Source organism: Orcinus orca, chromosome 1 (genome assembly GCF_937001465.1).
Source record: "Orcinus orca chromosome 1, mOrcOrc1.1, whole genome shotgun sequence".
Lineage (NCBI taxonomy): Eukaryota > Metazoa > Chordata > Mammalia > Artiodactyla > Delphinidae > Orcinus > Orcinus orca.
The window spans coordinates 15,944,976-15,963,829 of NC_064559.1; the positions used below are offsets into that span (position 1 = coordinate 15,944,976).

Here is an 18,854-nt window from a genome sequence, read left to right on the forward strand (position 1 = left end):
TAAAATTCCTACTTTCCAAGAAAAGACAAAAGTGGATCACATTTAAATTAATATTAGAAATTGACAGAGTTGAGAAGGAAGGACAAAGGAAATTCCAGTTTTCCTTTCTCCTAGTTTTTAAATATAAATCACTGGATATATTTTTAAAAGAATATGTATATATCCATTCACAGAATACTATACCCATGATTCAGTAACTATTTTTATATCACTGGCAGAAACTTGCTTCTCCTGGGCTCTCCAGCAATGGTAATATGAACCTGATAGAGACTTTGGTTCAGGGCAGAGGCAGAGCCGAGGGGGCCACAGATACCTCACTGGGTCTTTTCTGTGAGCAACTCAGTTCCCTGAATGAGCCCCAGCTTTAAAAGAGAACGTCGAACAGCTGAGCAATTAAATGTTAACTTACCATCAGGCTAAAGTAAACTGGAGTTTGGGAAGTCCTCAGGAAAAAAAGATGGTAACAGTAAGGCACTCTCATAGGCTTTACTTAACCAATTCAATATCAGATCTTGGGTTTTTTAATTGTAAGGGTGATGTATTTATTTCTTCTAAATACACAGAGTATCCCACACTTTTTTGGGATGTGGAGCAATTTGGAACAAAAATGTCTAATTAATGTCGATACTTGGCATAGACAAGAGGAAACCATTTATGGCTATTGTGAGGAGTCTTATAAGATATATCTAGGACAGTAGTTCTCAATGGGGGAGATTTTTCCCCATAGGGGACATTTGGTAATGTCTGGAGACATTCCGATTATCACAACCGGGCACTGTTACTGGCATCTAGTGGGCAGAGGCCAGGGATGCTGCTAGACTTCATACAGTACACAGGACAGCCCCTCACAGCAAAGAACTGTCTGGTCCCAGATGTCAATACTACCACTGTTGAGAGACCCCGGTCTAGGGGGACAAAATATTCATTAGCATGATAGTGTCAAGGTTCATTTTTTGCAAGGTACAGGGTTAATGTCATGTTAAGCAATCCTTTTCTCCAATGAGCTTAGAATGATGACTACCAAAACAAAAAAAGTGATGCTCCCCTTGGCAAATGTCCATGGTGCTTCTTCTGTAACTAGGAGGAAATCAGCTACAGCTCTCCATGATGGAGAGACTGAACTGGCATCAGAGTGCCCACCATCACCATTGACCATAGGACCAGAATCCTCCCCTTGCCATCAGGAGTCAAGCAATATCCAGGCCAAAGAATATTTTCAGTAGTATTTTGGCAAAAGCCAAAGTGCTATGGTTGACAGAATTAAAAAAAAAGAACACGAGGAGAAAATTTGTTAGGAATTTCCGTATGGGAGGGGGTGGGGTTGATACAAGACTAGAAGCTTTCATGGGTCTTTGGGAAAATGAGGGGATGATGAGGTAGAGAGACACATCTGGAAACTGGGACACATCCCTTGGGACTTTTCCCTTTTGAGTCACTCTTTGTGAAGGCTTAAGTTTCCAAGGCTTTTTTCCATGTATGTTACTAGAGAACAATTTATATAAAGTTGAAATGTCTCTTCATCCTACTTTGGGCTGGTTTTGAGATACAGCTACTCTTTCAGTAAAAGCACTTCTTCATGTCCAAGAGTGAAGAAAACCAGCAAGACAGGGAAGTTCTTGAGAAAGGAATGTGACCATTGGTGTACATCACTGCAAGGGTCCCTGTCCCAGCCCCTTGAGAAATGACTAAGGTTCTTGGCAGAGATGGTAGGACAATAGGACCAACAGACCAGTGACAGCAGATAATGAGCCTTCTGGAGAAGCAGTAAGACCCATTTTCCCCTTTTCTGATTGCCCTCCCCTACAATATTTCAGCAAGAAAAAAACAAATGGGAGTTATGCCACTTTGTCACCTGTACATGAGCATCAAGGGGCTAATTAGTATAAATTGATTCTTCAGGAAATGCTGGAAAAAGTGGACATGATCACAGAAATCACAAGCTCTCAACACAGGTTCCAGAAGGATTTTTATGACAGTTAAATACTTCGTATTCACATCATTCTGACCTTTGTCTCATTATTGATTGCATAGTACCTTTTCCTTGAAAAACTATTTTAGTCAACTTGGTCATTCACATAAAAAATTCCAAACCCTGATAGAACTCAAATTTCTTTATTTTCCCAATAGTCCATTTGGAATCATAGTATTTCAAGCCGGAAGGGAATTTGGAGACTGTATAGTAATAGGAAAATCTTTTACATATGAGGTAACTAACAAACAGGCTCTGAAAATCAAGTGTGTTACCCCAGGAAATGCTGAGTCATCTTGTCCTTTTAGATCCTGACTTTCTGATTCATGTGGTCATTTTCCCACCTAGGAGTAAATCTCTCATAAGAGGAGTGATATAATCAAAGTTTCAGACCCGTGAAACCATCATTAGCCTTATATGTTTTTCCCAGTTGAAACATTGAATTTCATTGAACTTGCTGTGGTCAACACAAACTCTATTTCATCATTTGTGGACCCTCAGTTTCTTGCACTGATCCTTCAAAGCTGAATTAATTGAATCCAGCACATCCATTTTAGCAAGGAAGTTATAGAAAAGGTCTCTTACTATTCTCTAAGCATATTCCACTGAAGATATTTTTCCCTTGAAACAGATTTACACTTTTGGCACTCAAACCACATGTAATTACATTTAGTAGAATCCAGAGCAAGTTTAAAAACATTTGGAAGTGTTTCAAAGCAGACCTACCCCTAGCCTACATTAAATATCATCAACTATCAAACAATCCAGAAAAAGGAAATGCTACTAAGCAATATAAAAATTAAAAGTGTGTGGGGGGGATAAATTAGGAGTTTGAGATTAACACATACACACTACTATATATAGAATAGATAATCAATAAGGACCTACTGTATAGCGTGGGGAACCCTACTCAATATACTGTAATAACCTCTATGGGAAAAGAATCTGAAAAAAGAATGGATATATGTATATATATATAACTGAATCACTTTGCTGTACACCTGAAATTAACACAACATTGTAAATCAACTATACTCCCATATAAAATAAAAATTAAATTAAAAATTAAATGTTGTCATAGCAAAAACAAACCAAAAAAAAAAAATTGGAAGAAAAAAATGCCAACAGTGGTCATTGTTTTGGAAATTCATAAAACCAGAAGAAAGCTGGACAATTCACTTAACTCATCCCCATGTCTTTAGGCAAGGTTGCCCTAAATATTCTGTACAAAATGCTCAACTTCTTAGACAACCTATTTCAACCAACAGTATTTGGCACCAATTCCAGAGAAGTAACTGTTTTTAATACCCACTGTGGCTCACCCACTTGACACATTTAGCATTCTAAACAGTTTTATAAAGGATATCTGTAACCCACATATAACAGAAACAGCAAAACAAGATCACCAGCAAAATGCAGCCATGTGACAACTTGGAGATAATGTAAGGCACTCAGTTTAGGATTTGTGCACACAGTGCACAGAACAATGGCTCCCTGGAAATTGTCGCAGTTGCAGATCACCTGATGGGGACAGAAGTTATTCAGGGCCATTAATAATCTCTGGGACATGTAGGTAAAAAATGCTCAAAAGTCATCAAAACAAATTCTCAAAAACTTAATGCCTCACTACTCCATTTATTATGGACATTATTTCATTTATTGTCCAGATAACTTAATGTCTTTATTTCTAACAGATTTGTTTTCAAATATGTTGATACTTTAGTTAGTGCTGAATGGTTTTAGTCACCCTAATATATCCTAAAGTCATGAACAATGATGTCATTTTTTAGTCAGAATTTGAGTAAGAATTGTTATACAGCTGTGTATACTGGTCAATGGGGAGGGCATTATAGAAGAATTGGGCAGGTTACTTTTAAAATATGCTTTTATTGATTAAAAATAAGTTTAAATGTAATTATTGAGCCCATCCTATTTCCCCTGTATTTTTCTTAAATTCACTTGCTTTTACATTTAACAATAAATCTCTTGCTTTCCGAAATAAACTTCATTGATTTTAAAATTCTTAATTAAGCTCTTTTTGTATTTGTGACACCAAAGTACATTTGTAAAGGGTTGATTTTTGCACCTGATCCTTAGTGATAGATACAATCATATGAAGGCAAAAGGGGAAAATATGAGAATAGCAGTGCAGGCACTTTGAATCGATGCTAACTGCAAGTCCACCATCACATTGCACAGCGGTAATGGGAATAGTTACAAGGCTCAGTTAAGTTACAATCCTAAATTTTAAAAACAGAATTTGAATCATGCTAACCAAGCGAACTAATGAAGGGTGTGGGTGTGTGAACCAATTTGGCTTCAAGAAAAAGACCACGTTTTCTTGGTTTTCTGGCCCCAATTGTCTTTATCTTATTTATATTTGATGATTAACAAGTCCACATTTTATCTGTCAACTTACTAATTGGATACTGCCACTTCAAACAAGAAAAAATAAAAGTTTAATGCAGTAAAAACATTGGCTGCATTGAAGATGTATCAAAAATATAATCATTCTGTTTTAACATTCACTTCCCTCAATTCCATGTTATGTCTTCACATCAGTGACAGATGATAAAATTGTGTCTGTCTGCCACTTAAGCCTAAGATTTTATTGCTTCTTTCCAAAATGTTTAAGAGTCAAACATACTAATACATGGTGCTTGGCTAAGCTTTTAAGAGTGATCTCAGGGCTTCCCTGGTGGCGCAGTGGTTGAGAGTCCGCCTGCCGATGCAGGGGACACGGGTTCGTGCCCCGGTCCAGGAAGATCCCACATGCCGCGGAGCGGCTGGACCCGTGAGCCATGGCCGCTGAGCCTGCGCGTCCGGAGCCTATGCTCCGCAACGGGAGAGGCCACAACAGTGAGAGGCATGCGTACCGCATTGTATTTGTATTAAGCCCAAAGATAGATTTCAAAGTCAGTCAACAACTAATCAAGATAATTAGTTTACCTTGTAGAAATCAAAGGTGTAATCTTAATTATATTTTGTTTTCCTATTTTTTGAAGAGCTAGCACTAAGGCAGCATATAAACCTGCCTTCTAGATTCCTAAGCTTTCTGGGGTGCCCTCACTGTTTATCCTTCATTACCTCTCCTGAACCTCCACTGAGCTTAGGCCCATGACAGCTGAGGAGAGGAAGCTACGAACATCCAGCCCAATACAAATTAAAGGTAAAAACTATTATCACAAGTGGAATTTTCCAGAAGCTGCTAACTTCAGTGTTTTTTCAATTTTGAATAGGCTTATCTTCAAATCCGTTGCGAATAGCAAAGTAAATGAACTTTTATAGGATTATTCATCAAAGCAAGTCAAAGGAAGATGTGATTAAGACCCATTTCTCACCTTCTGTAGGCTTAACAATGGCCAAAGGTATCTACAAATTAAACACATGGTTAAGCGGTGGAATGTGTGTGTGTGTGTGGGTGTGTGCTTGCACACAGCTTGTGTTACCTCTTATTCTTTTCACCCTCTGTCCCTGCCGCCCCTGACTTCCTACCCTACACCCACCGCTGCCCCTGACCTTCCTCCTCCCCTTTCTCCTCCTCCTTCCTGCCACACCCCTTCCTCCAAATAATTTCTTTTTATCTTTTTGTCGAGTCGTAAAACACTGACTCTGCAGGATCAGACGACAGTGATTTTGTAATCATGCATTTAACGGAGCTGGTATAGGTAATCGCTATCTATACTAGCTATGTGAGGTCCTTAGATTAATTGGGGACTGTATCAGGCAGATTAGCTACTTGCCAAATTTCTCATTTACCTAGATGTTCCTCAGATTGTGCCGCTTAAGTAGAATTCCTGTTGGGTATTAGACTTTACTTTCTCATACTGCATTAGGGAGGGAAATATTTTAATATCTTTTACCTTGCTGATAAAGGGTTTTCCTTGTGAAAGTGCTTTTTTTACCTAGAGTCAAGCAGATTACTTAGCGGTACGCCGGCCTCTCACTGCTGTGGCCTCTCCCGTTGCGGAGCACAGGCTCCGGACGCGCAGGCTCAGCGGCCGTGGCTCACGGGACCAGCCGCTCCGCGGCATGTGGGATCTTCCCGGACCGGGGCACGATCCTGTGTCCCCTGCATTGGCAGGCGGACTCTCAACCACTGCGCCACCAGGGAAGCCCACTTCTGCTTTTTAAAAGGAGGAAAGAACCTGAATATTTATTGTGGACTTAGCACAGTCTGGAGATCGGTGATCTTCATATACTATGTCATTTGGCCCTTATCACAACTGTCTGAGGCTGATAGTATTGCTTACTTTTTCCAGATGAGTAAACTGAAAACGAGAGAGGACCAATTGTCAGAGCAAATTCAGGCGCGTCTTTCAAGCTCAGGGTTTACTATCACTGTGAAGGCCTTAGGTTTCTACATCAGGGTTCCTTTCCTTTCAATTCAATCAGTAATTGCATTGCTTTTTGGAATTATTTTACTTTACAGTGCTTTTTATTTACCTCAGGCTAAGTTTACAAAGACAATTTTTATATATGCATTTATTTACTCAAAACATGTTTATGATATCATATCCATGATATGCCAGGCGCTGTGTTAGATGCTGTGGAATCAAAGTAAATAACTCCATTGCCACATGTAATTCTCCTGCATTCTGGTAAAGCCAGGCGTGTAATCGGATCACCGTGGTGAGGCGCCTGTGCAGACTCTCGCACCAACAGAAAGGCAAATCTTGGCAACATGCAGGAGCATCAGTCCTTGAAGTCCACATCCGTATTGGATTACTGACTTTCTGAGACGTTCTGAGAGAGCCCCCTGGATACCCCTGGACCTCAGATCTCGGCTCTTTTCCCCCATAATGTGCTTTACAAACTGTTCACTTCCTTTCCCAAAGAAACAACAGCGGTGAGCCAACTTTGTGGCTAGAAGTCAGTCTGTTTCCCTAGCTTTGATTTCCTGTATAACTTCAGGCTGCTCACTTAACCTTTCTTTGCTTTGGTTAATTATTTGCACGATACAGGTAATAGCTACCTTAGGGGCTGCTGTGGGGCTTAATTAATTAAGGTTTATAACATCTTTGAAAATGTAGCATTGAAGCTACTAAGTAAGTGCAAATTATTATCATTATTAGCCTTGTCATCATCATCCTCCTTCTATTTCACGTGTAGCCAAGGGCAGTCTCCAAGAGGTGAATCATGTGCTTGTCTTCAGGCCTGGCTCCATCTTCTAAGCTTGATTGCTTGATCTGAGAGTCTGACCCTAACTGCAGGCAATTAGAAATAGAGCAATTGAAATAAGTTGTCTGTCTCTGAAAAGACAAACCATCCCCAGCTTCCGCTTCCTTGACTCTGTTTCTGCTGCTAGTTGCCCAAATTTTCTTCTGATCCTTACACAATCATGTCTATGTATATAATACAATATGTAGAAACCCTCTTTAGCAACCTGACCTGGATCCCCTGGGAGTCCTGAGATCTCATCCCTCTAATTGTGTAAAGCAGGGGACTGAGACCGAGGACAGTGAGTCATAGATTCAAACTCAAAGTGTGAATGAGCCCATCTTTGGTTTAGCAGTTGAGGCTGTACCTGTATGCATAAGCCTGTTTGGAAAGAAAAATTACATTAAGCCACATAAACATTATTTTGAATAAGGTTATTTAGTAGCTGATTGCTAAATAGTTATTTGACTTATTTCAATCTGTTGTTTCTAAGAAAATGCTAATTATTACAAAAATTCAGTTATTTTAAATAGTGAAAAAATTTTACTTTTACTGATGCATTTCCTTGTGCCTTTTTTTTTTTTTTTTTTTTACTGGACAACTCTTACATATTCTTCATGCTCAAATTCTTCCTCATTTAGGAAAATTCCCTATATCACTCTAGCCTGTGATGGATTTCCCTCCCCTGACTATGTGATAGACCTTGTCTACATCATTTATTTAGTAATTATTTGCTGCTCTCTGACAATCTCCCATAGTTTTCTTTGACAACCTTTTCAGATGTTTATATCTCCTTTTTTCAATTACTTTACACAGTCCTTGTGGGTAGTAAGAAAGGGGTGTACATCTGTGCATCCTCTGAAATGCCTAAGTTAGATCATTAGAAATGGGACTCAATGACATTTATTTTTTTCTTCACATTTATTTGAGGAAACAGCTCCAGACTTTATATCCAAGAGATTATTTGTCATTCCCACTGAATATTATGTCAAGCCTTCTCTACCCTTGTCCCTTCCTCCTGGGGACATGGCTAGACTACATTTTGTAGCATCTCTTGCAATTAGACTAGGTCATGTGATTGATGTTGGCCAATGCAATATGGTAGACATGATGCCATTGCCTGAAAGGGCCTATATGTATATTTCTCTTGCTCAAATCTCCCTGCTTGCCCGTACTCTCTTTATTCACTAGCAGCCTGAATAGATAAAACCCTAAGGACCTAGAGAAAGGCAGTGCCATAAGATGAAAAGATGGGTCCCCAAGCTACCACTTAGGGAAGAGTTTCCCAGGAGACTTATGTGACCTGGAAGACCTATGGTGACCTGTTGCATAAGTGAGAAATAAACTTTCATTTTGATAAATCACAAAACTCGGGGGTCGTGTCCTACAAAAGCCTAGGTTGACTCATAAAAGTAACTTACAATCATCTTGTCCTTACTATATTCAAAACTGGACACTTGTTTCTTTTTCCCCTTCATTCCCCAAATCCAGTGCTTCAGCAGTCTTATCCAACTTATTCTCAAAGTATATGAGAAAACACATCAGATCTGTCCACATCTCTCCATTTTTCCGTATCACCTCCATGATCTTACATTTCTCGTTATTTCTCATCAGGATTCTATAACTGCTTCTGCTGCTTCCCTTCTTACATTTTCCTTCTCTTCAGTCTACCCGCTACACGGCAACCAAACTCATCTGTTTAGAATACAACTTAGACCATCCACTCCCTTACTTAAAATCCTTCAATAGCTTACCATTGCACCAAAAATAATATCCAACTCCTAACCTTCACCTGCAAGATCCTGCATGTTCTGGCCTCTGCCTAGCTCACCAACCTCATCTCAGGCCACTTTCCAACTACCTACAAAGTCTAGTCACCTGGAATTATTTCAGTTTCTCTAACAATCTAAGTGTTTCTCTCTTCCAGTATCTTCACCCATGCTCTTCACCCATGCAGATTACCTTGTTGTGAAGGTTTTTCTCTTTGTTCCTCACACAACCAGTTCCTTCCCACCCTTCAGATCACTATTTCAATATCGCTTCTTCAGACGGGTTTTGTTTGTTAACAATATCTAAGGAAAGTGTCTACCCTTCAATATCTTTTATTGCAGTATTTTGCTTTTTTCCATGTTAGCAATTACCAGAATTTTAAATTTCATATTCATGTAGCACATGCAAACCTCAGGTCACAAGTTCAAAAGTGCAAGAATCATAGCTGTATTTTCCATAAATGGATGCAATTTCCTTCTCTATTCTATTTCAAGACCCCATTCCATTTGTATATTGGTTATGATATAGGTTCCAGATGCTATAACAAAGAACCAAAAAACAGTGATTAGCATAGCTTTGTTAAACTTAGTGGGTCTTGTGTATTACAATTTTTATTTCTCTCTCCTTTTATAGTCTGGGGATAAGCAGTCCAAGACCGATAAGGCAGTTTTGAAATATCAGGGATCCAAGCTCTTTTTCTGTCACTCTGCCTTCCTCATGATGAGTCTTCCACACCTGGGTACATGATACATGATGAAATGTAAGTTGGTGTGGTAGGCAAGGGCAGTGCATAGTTGAGGAAAAAACTAGGGGGAAAATAGCTCTGGGGTGCCAATTCCTGTGGCCAGTGGATGCTCTTATATCAACAAGGTCTTTAAAGGTTTCTAAAGGAGGTGAGATTTAGAAGGAGATAGACATTTTGGGATAAGATGTAGAAAAGGATGAAGAAAAGGAGAGGTTAAGTAAGTATAATGACAGTGATCAAAAATCCATACTTTGTTTTTCTCCCTCCCAGTTTGGATATATGGTAAAAAAACTAAAAATGCTATAAGTACATGTAATATATTAAGAAACTATATTACTATAGTAATAGGTAATAAGTATAAAACAGCAAAAAGTACCTAATTACAACAGAAATGAAATTAGATGTGATTACAAATACATGAAATTACTGCCGAGTCCAAGCTCACACTGCTCACTGCACGACAAGCCAATAAATTGAGACAAGTTGTTGGGACAAGGAATAGAAACTTTATTTGAAAAGCCAACAGACCAAGAAGATGGTGGACTAGTGTCCCAAAGAACATCCCTGTATTAGAATTCAGCCTTCTTTTATATTAAAAAGGGAGGAAGTAAAGTCAAACATTTCCTGGTTCCGGTCAGCCTCCAGAGGGGATGCGTTAATTTTTTCCTTCCTGCAGTCATTCACAGGTGGGCCTGGTCAGGATGTTTCCTGTGAGCTAAACAAAGGTATTTTAGTTAAACACTCATTACCTGCAAGGAAGGGTTCCCAGAGATGGGTCATTATGTATAATTTAAGCTTATAGGCAGCATCACTTTAGTGATCAACTTGTAATAAAATACAAAGGTTCTTCCCTATTACAAAATGATGAAAAATCAGGAATATACGTGGAATATGGAAAGAATCATTTTACAGAAGGAATGATTCTGAGCAACAAAGAATAACTTAGCCTGGAAAAAGGACTGGACTTAAAAAATCAACAGGGCTTCCCTGGTGGCACAGTGGTTGAGAGTCCGCCTGCCAATGCAGGGGACATGGGTTCGTGCCCCAGTCCGGGAGGATCCCGCATGCCGTGGAGCGGCTGGGCCCGTGAGCCATGGCCACTGAGCCTGCGCGTCTGGAGCCTGTGCTCCGCAACGGGAGAGGCCACAACAATGAGAGGCCCGCATACCGCAAAAAAAAAAAAAAAAAGAAATCAACAATTTTTTTCTGCCAAAGACAGACAAAGATTGTGGCTGAAAGTCAGGTTTTAAGTATCTGGCTAGAAGATTAGCATCAAAGTCACAGATCTAATATTAATTGAAGAAAAGGCTTGGAGTTTGTTTGAGAATTTGAAGTCTTTGTTGATAGTGCTGTGGTGGAAACTTTCATCACAAAAGTTACATAAATTCAAGGAGAGTGAGTTTGAATCCACACAACTGGCAAGATACCACATCTCTCAAGTTTTGTTTTTGTTTCATTTTCTGTGCTGTATTATCTCTACTTAGCCACAAAGAGCTCTCCATCCCTATCACTTAAAGATCATTTCAACCACTGCTCTGTTTGGCCACCATTCTCTTTCTCTCTACAGCAATGGTGAAGTGGACACCTTTCCCTTGGTTAAGAGAAATCCATGGTTTGTTGTGTTTGCTAAGAACAAAAATGTTGGAAATCCAGATTAGCAGAGCTGTCACCATTGACATTTTTCACATCAACCACATCCGAAGGGCCAGGATATCTCTCTGTTGGTGATCACATCAGTTCTTCCCAGGTCAGTACCACCAGTCACCAAACCCAAAGACAAAGCCATCGTGTGCTAAGGTAACAGATGTGATATGCCAACTTAGATTCAACAGAACAGTTTTAATGTTCACATTAAATTAATGTTGTAAATTTGAATTTTTATTGCATTTTAGTGTTTACAATAGACTTTTAAAGTTTAGTTTGGCTTTATTATGATAAAAATGTATAAATGTAAAAGAGTCTATACTTAGTTTATAGTTAGTACGATATGATTCACATATGGGTATTCCCAGACTTTCCCAGCAAACTATTTGCTCACTTAACTTACTTCTGTTCCCTACTCTCCCCCACGCTCCAGAGGAGGGTCTGCCTTTGAGCAGATAAATGGAAAAGACAATACCATGGTGGTGAAGCCTAGCAGACTTGGCCCATCAATCATAATGAACTACTGCGTGCAGAATTTAGTTACTTTATCTCCTGTCAGGGCACACTTAAGTCTGTTCCTTAAGAAAATTTTGAGGGGGAGACATTCTCTCACCTGGAGGGACTGGTGTATGGACAGAGAGCAAGCCCACTGGTCAGCTTGTCCAGCATCCAATACCCTGGGGCTACTACCTGCTTCAGGTGCCCCTTGGGACTACAAACTGTGGCTCTATAGGGGCAAAATGAATGTGAGAAGTTTTATAGCTTTGGAGAATTCATCAGAGGGGAAATAATCTACCTAGTGTTTTCGAAAATAGACAAAAGGTCTATTTTAGAGAAAGTTACACAGTAGACAATATGTCAGCATGGAGGAAAGAAGTATAGTGGGTTTAAAAGCTTTCAAGTGTTAATATTTCATACGGAAGAGCTTAAAGCCATCTTATTCTCTCTGGACTTAAGGACAAGAGGAGCCTCTGTTGTTGGACAGAAAGGCTCCTTTAGTTTGATACGACTGGAGCATCAGGCATTTATGATGAGAGCCCAGGGAGGAGGCTAAGAGTTAGTGAGGAAGCCAGGTCAGGAGGGACCAATATTCAATCCTGAGTAGCCGTACAGGTTTTGCTAAATCTCGGTGTGACAGTTTGTGTGAATGGAATATCCAGTAAGTATCTTTCACTCAATATTTATTTATAATCTCTTGAGTTTCCTTTTTAAGTTTCCTCCATTATTCCCATGCTTTATGCTTATTTTTTTTTCTAAAAAATAAAACTAAATTTTGTCAGAGGAAGGATTTCATTTTCTTGCCAATAAAAAGAAAAATCTTGAACCTTCTAGTACAATTTCATTAATAGTGAACTATAGAATAATATGTTAATTTTCATCTAGTTTTTTTTAATGTACAAAGACCAAATTGCTAATTAAAAGTTCCTAAGCATGCAAAACTTAAATACCAAGATTATTAGTTTATTAATAGGATAAACCTTGTAGTAATTTTCAGATCTCAGAGTCATTTATTACCTTCTACCACAAAGGGCTAAATATAGAATTTCCTTACTCCTATAGGAAAAATGGATAAATGATTCAGACCACACATGAAGAATAGTTTTGCTGTGGTTTTTAGGTATATTCCCACATTTAATGATAAAAACAGAAAGTAATTTAAGAACATTTTCCATGTGTATTCCAAGTGGAAGATACCGTGTCCTCTATACAAAAGAGCCAGCAGTTACTAATTCTGAAGTGGGCAGTTAATTCATATCTATGTGTACAAAAGCTCATGGGTGTCCGGGAACACAAACACACACTCAGTGAGCCTACCAGAAATTTTACATTGTTTTTATTTGTGCAGTTTTTCAAATGCAGTATATTCCCCTAGGAAGAACTGTTTTCCCCATGGTTTCTGCATACAAATTGGATCAAGGCAGCCATTTGATTCCACTCAAAGGACACACAGACACACACACACACACACACACACAAAATGACCAAACAACACAGGTGCATAAAATCATGTGAATTCTCCAGCACTGTTTGACACATAAGAAAAAGCTCTGAAGTACATATTACATCAGCATTTTCCCAATACTGCAAATGCAATTCACCAAGTGGGACGTATCTAGGAAGGATTGGATGTGTCTGGAGAGAGGCAGGCAGTTGTTTCTTATGAGTTGCTATCAGTTCTCTCTCTGTTCTGAAAAATGAAGATTATTTCTCAGGCCCATTAGATGTACATATCTTGACTATGAATTCAGTTGCTGTTTCCAAAACAATTCGCTTTTTTGAAGGGGGACAAGAACTTCAATTTTCTCACCCTCTTTTCCATTCCACCCCACTCCACTATTATGACCACTAGTAAATGAAGCCAGACAGTGAAGATGTTTTGAAAGTGTTCCATCTTTGACAAGGTAAAATAAAATATTACATGATTATGTATCACAAATGAGATTTTGATTGTGGCCACACAACTCAAAATGGTTCTGTTTTCGCTCTTCGTCTCTTATTTGTATTGCTCTCCAAGGCACAAATAAGAGAGTGAAAAGAACAAACAGCTTTCCAGGAGGATTTTTCAAGAATTTCAACCAAAGATCTAAAAGATAATAGCAGAAATCAGATTCAAAAGAAACAAAAAAGGGAGAGATCATAGAATGTTCTGGAAAAACAATTGAAGACTGTGGTCATCTACAGGCTACACCAAAGATTGGGTAGGAAGCTGAGAAGTAGCTCACATTGTTCAAGGGAGCAAATAAAAGTTTTGTAAACAGGTGTCATTCATTGGGAATTTTAGGAAGCTCTAGGACTGATTGAGATGGTTTAGGCATTAGATCACTTTTCCATGAAATGATTCTAGCAGCTTTCAAGATGTGAGAGATGATATATTATTTTTGTATAGAAGCAAACTCTGATTTATTGAGGAGAGTATAGGTTAGGAAAGTGACCACCCATGCTTTCTTTTTTATCTTCTTTTCCAGATGTATTTTGCGTTTGTATTCTGTTGCTCTAATGAACTGGAGTATAATTTTGCAAATTTTTGCCCCCATGATAACATACGATGTTTATATAAACCCTAAAGCACCTTTTAGACCTTAAATGACAAATTTGCATCAAAATCTAGTTAGGAAGGAATAGTCATTGTTAGTAAATAATAATTCATTGAATTCATCTAGGAGAGTGTTTTGTTTTTATGGGTCTTCCCTGATTATTAGTATAGAAAACTTTAAAAAATTTTATTGAAGTGCAGTTGATTTACAACGTTGTGTTAATTTCTTCTGTACAGTAAAGTGACTCATAGATATATACATTCTTTTTCATATTCTTTTCCATTATGTTTTATCACAGGATATTGAATATAGTTCCCTGTGCTACTATAGAAAATTTTAATTTTCAATCTATGAGGCAGAAAGTTAAACAGTCATAAACAAATTAAATAAGTTCAAATAAGGCCAAGATGGAACTGAAGTTTGGTCAGTTTAATTTTTGGCTACTCTTCAATTTAGTTTAAACCACAGTTATCACTGATCCGTTCAGTTGCATAACTCATTCTACTGAAGAATGTTCGTCTCTCCCATGCCACACAAGTAGAGCTGGCTGGATTTTCCCAGAAATGGGGATGCTAAGGAGAGTAACGTGGGCAGGGTCAAGGTCTAGGATAAAACACTTCTACCATGAAATATGCCACAAGAACAAAGGTGGAAACCTTCTGATCTGTTCCACAGAATTATTCTTCTTAAAATGTAATTAGCATATGATTTTATTGACTGTGTACTTGAGATTAAAACTGCAGATACATATTATCCTATATGAAAAAGAAGTGCTTCTTATTTTGGTCAACTTGATAATGTATCCCTAATGTTCTAGAAAAACTCTTTGGAATCCTGGTGCCTGGAAATGAGAAACATACCTAAGCTCTAAATTTCACATATACTTAGAACATTCAGGGTAGAAGAGATCAGTTTCATTTGGAATTCTTTCTCAATTTAGTTGACAGCACTGGGGTATCATTTGACTTGCATGTTCTCAGCATATATTGGATAGTTACTGGGCTAAATGAGGTGAAGGAGGAGTTCATGGTAAAATATCCCTGCCCTTGAGCAATGTATAAACATGTGTATTCTTAGAAGCTTTGTTAACATAGGACAATGTGCTGGTACATTTGTAACTCACTCAAATATTCTAGCAAACAGGATGTCACAAAGTTATATAGTATTCTCATGGCACAAAAATGTAGACATTTATGATGTGTTGTTTTATGTTTTCAGTGGATTGTTCCATAATAATTGCTGTGTGTGGGTAGCTGTGGTGAATTAGCATTGAACAGAGGGTAAGACATTTTCCTCTTCCTCCCATCCCGATAAGCTAACTCCACCTTGCTACCCAGGCTGGTCTGCAAGGTTTATTCCCACAAGACTTTTCCCTTGACAAATTCACACTTGCTGTCTTTGATTTTAAGCTCCAACAATCACCTGAGACATATTGTTTCACTTCTGTATCCCGCTTAAGTGCCTGTCTCATAGTAAACTCCCAATAAATAGTCACAGAAAGGAGAGAGGAGGAGAAAAGGATGAAAGGAAGAGAGGGAGGAAGGGTTCTATGTTCTGTGTACATTGTGGTCACACTGAATACTGTGTGTAGCTCAAATAGTCATAGATCTCTCCCTGTGTTGTTGGTTGACATGTCCTGTTCTTAAGGTGACTAGAACAAACAACCTGCAACTAGGGAGCCAGTCACCATTTCAAAGATCAGATTCCAACAAATATCTACCTGTCCGATTCGCTGTTGCATGCTCCATAAAATTTGGTGTTCAGAGCATTTGAACTTTACTACCTCAGGCCACTTTTTAATAATTTTTCTTTAAAAGGAGTACATCTGGGCTTCCCTGGTGGCACAGTGGTTGAGAGTCCGCCTGCCGATGCAGGGGACACGGGTTCGTGGCCCGGTCTAGGAAGATCCCACATGCCGCGGAGCGGCTGGGCCCGTGAGCCATGGCCACTGAGCCTGCGCGTCTGGAGCCTGTGCTCCGCAACGGGAGAGGCCACAACAGTGAGAGGCCCGCGTACCGCAAAAAAAAAAAAAAAAAGAGTACATCTTTTTTGACTATTGAACACTAGGTAACTGCGTAATTTCAGTGTTCAGGGTGGTTTCATGCTTAGATCCTAGATTGATTGAGAACGATGCTTATATCATTTTTCTGTGACATAGATGTACGCCCGTAAAGGCAGTCCCACCAACTGGAAGGAAATAAGGAAAAGAATCTAGTTATGAAAAAATTAGGTGATTGAGGAGGGGAGGGAATCTAAGACATGAGCAACTCACTCTCTACTCTCTTCCTGCACCTACTGCGGGTCTGTTTGCAGGGGACCTGCCCATCTTAATCCTACCACAGGAAGCCCACCTACACATCTGGCAGCTGACAAGGTGAGTAGAGTACTCAGCGCTCTGAGTGGGCCCTCTGCTCACTGTGGAAGTTTTTTGTTTTAATTTTTATTAGAGTATAGTTGATTTACAATGTTGTGTTGGTTTCAGGTGTACAGCAAAGTGAATCAGTTATACATATACATATATCCACTCTTTTTTAGACTCTTTTCCCATATAGGCCATTACAGAGTATTGAGTGGAGTTCCCTAAAAACCTAAAAATAGAGCTACCGTATGATCCAGCAATCCCGCTCCTGGGCATATATCTGGAGAAAACTATAATTCGAAAAGATACATGCATCCCAATGTTCATTGCAGCACTATTTACAATAGCCAGGACATGGAAGCAACCTAAATGTCCATCAACAGAGGAATGGATAAAGAAGATGTGGTACATATATACCATGGAATATTACTCAGTGATAAAAAGAACGGAAATAATGCTATTTGCAACAACATGGATGGACCTAGAGATTGTCATAGTGAATGAAGTAAGTCAGACAGAGAAAGACTGTGGAAGTTTTGATTGGCTCAGGCTCCATTCGTCATGTTGCTGGGGAAGATCAGCTGGCTGTCCGCTGAGTGGTTTCTTAGGCCAGCATTTCCGGTAGTGAATTCTCCTTTGCTAGGCAACTGGTCCTCAAACTTTTAATATCAGAAAAGTTATCTTGCTAATATTTCATAGTTTAGTGGACTCAGGAGATATGGACAAATGCTCACACAACTTCCAAGACAAGCTTTAAAATATTACCAATTATTAAATACAGCAAGTAATGTGACTATCACATGGACCCAAGGACCAAGATATATGCTGTGACACGATGGCACATTCTGTCCCTGAAGTCAAAACACATATAAAGCCAAATTTGTTATCAGAATTGTGCTTAATTAACATGGGATCAGAAAATAGCAAATGAGCTGTATGACTCAAGGGGCTAATACCTTCCAACTAGTAATATTAGATATATCTGTTTCCACAGTGTTACATATATAGTTGGATGGAGGAATGAATAGACAGACAGATAAACACATATACATAGATAGATATAGATACACACATTCATATGTATTATACACATAAGTATATATTATATATACACATACATTCACATGTGGATAGATAGATATAGATGTAGATATAGACATAGATATAGATGATCTAGATATAGATAATAGATATGTAGAGATAGATATATCTCCATAGGATCAGAACATGGAATCGAATCTATGGGCCAAATAACTTGCCTTCATTTGGGTAGAGGTTGGAAAAGTACTAGCAGTCAGTAGCACACTTAAACTTGGGAAAGAGGAGGACTGACTTTTGCCCTGAGCCCTCAATTTAAAAGGCCCCATTCTGAACTTCTTATCCATATTCATTGGGCTTGGAGTCTGTGAGGCCATCTGGAGTTCATGCCCACCCAACGTTCGAGACAGCGCTCCCGGTATTAAAAACTCCCAACTTCCCTGCCTAATTGTCCCTGAGCCTACTTCCAGGTCTTGCAAGGGCCTCTTGCCTAGGTCTGTCCTCCTGAGGGTGGTCTCTGCCACTGCTACACACAGCACTAGATCCCAAAGAAGTCAAGGGGTGAACAGAGCTTAGAGAGTGTGGACTGAGACACGCACACCGGTGTGCATGAGGCCTCTTTTGGTGCAATTGGAGCAAATTTGGAAATAGAAGGGGTCGGGGTGGTGGTCCTGTCATAGGTTCAGGACTGGGGAGGAGAAGCTAGATCTCCCTGCCCTGCCAAGTTGCAGCTTGGAGTCCTAGGGGTACCAGAATTATAAATTCAAACCTACCCTGGAGGTCCTTATGAAGGTGTATTTTGTCAAGATAGAAGGTAGAAAATATTTAATCTAATAGCGTGTTAACCTGATTTATCTTGCCCAGGGTCCTGCAGATTCCATCCTGTTTTTGAACCTTAACCCCCTTTTCCTTCATTTCTAACCTTTTTTCTCAGATATATTAATATCTAGTTTTTTTCTTAGATATATGAATATCTAACTTTTCTTGTCCATTTTATTCAGTGCTGCATCTCCAGTGTCTAGAACAGTGTCTGACACATGATAGATGCTCAGTAAATATTGATTAAATTAATGAATAAATGCTAATATAGTAAATCCAGTTTAAGTCTAAACATAATTATATCATGTCAGGGAG

At 39.0% G+C, this 18,854-nt stretch overlaps 1 long non-coding RNA gene across 1 annotated transcript in view; it reads left to right on the forward strand.

Moving 5' to 3' along the window:
• The window catches only part of LOC117201773 (uncharacterized), a 135,553-nt gene that overhangs the window by 86,685 nt on the left and 30,014 nt on the right, over window positions 1-18,854 (forward strand). Inside the window, exons 2-4 of the long non-coding RNA XR_007475736.1 lie at window positions 11,212-11,391; window positions 15,542-16,390; window positions 16,637-16,697. This is a non-coding gene — a long non-coding RNA (uncharacterized LOC117201773). The remainder of the gene's footprint in view (window positions 1-11,211; window positions 11,392-15,541; window positions 16,391-16,636; window positions 16,698-18,854) is intronic.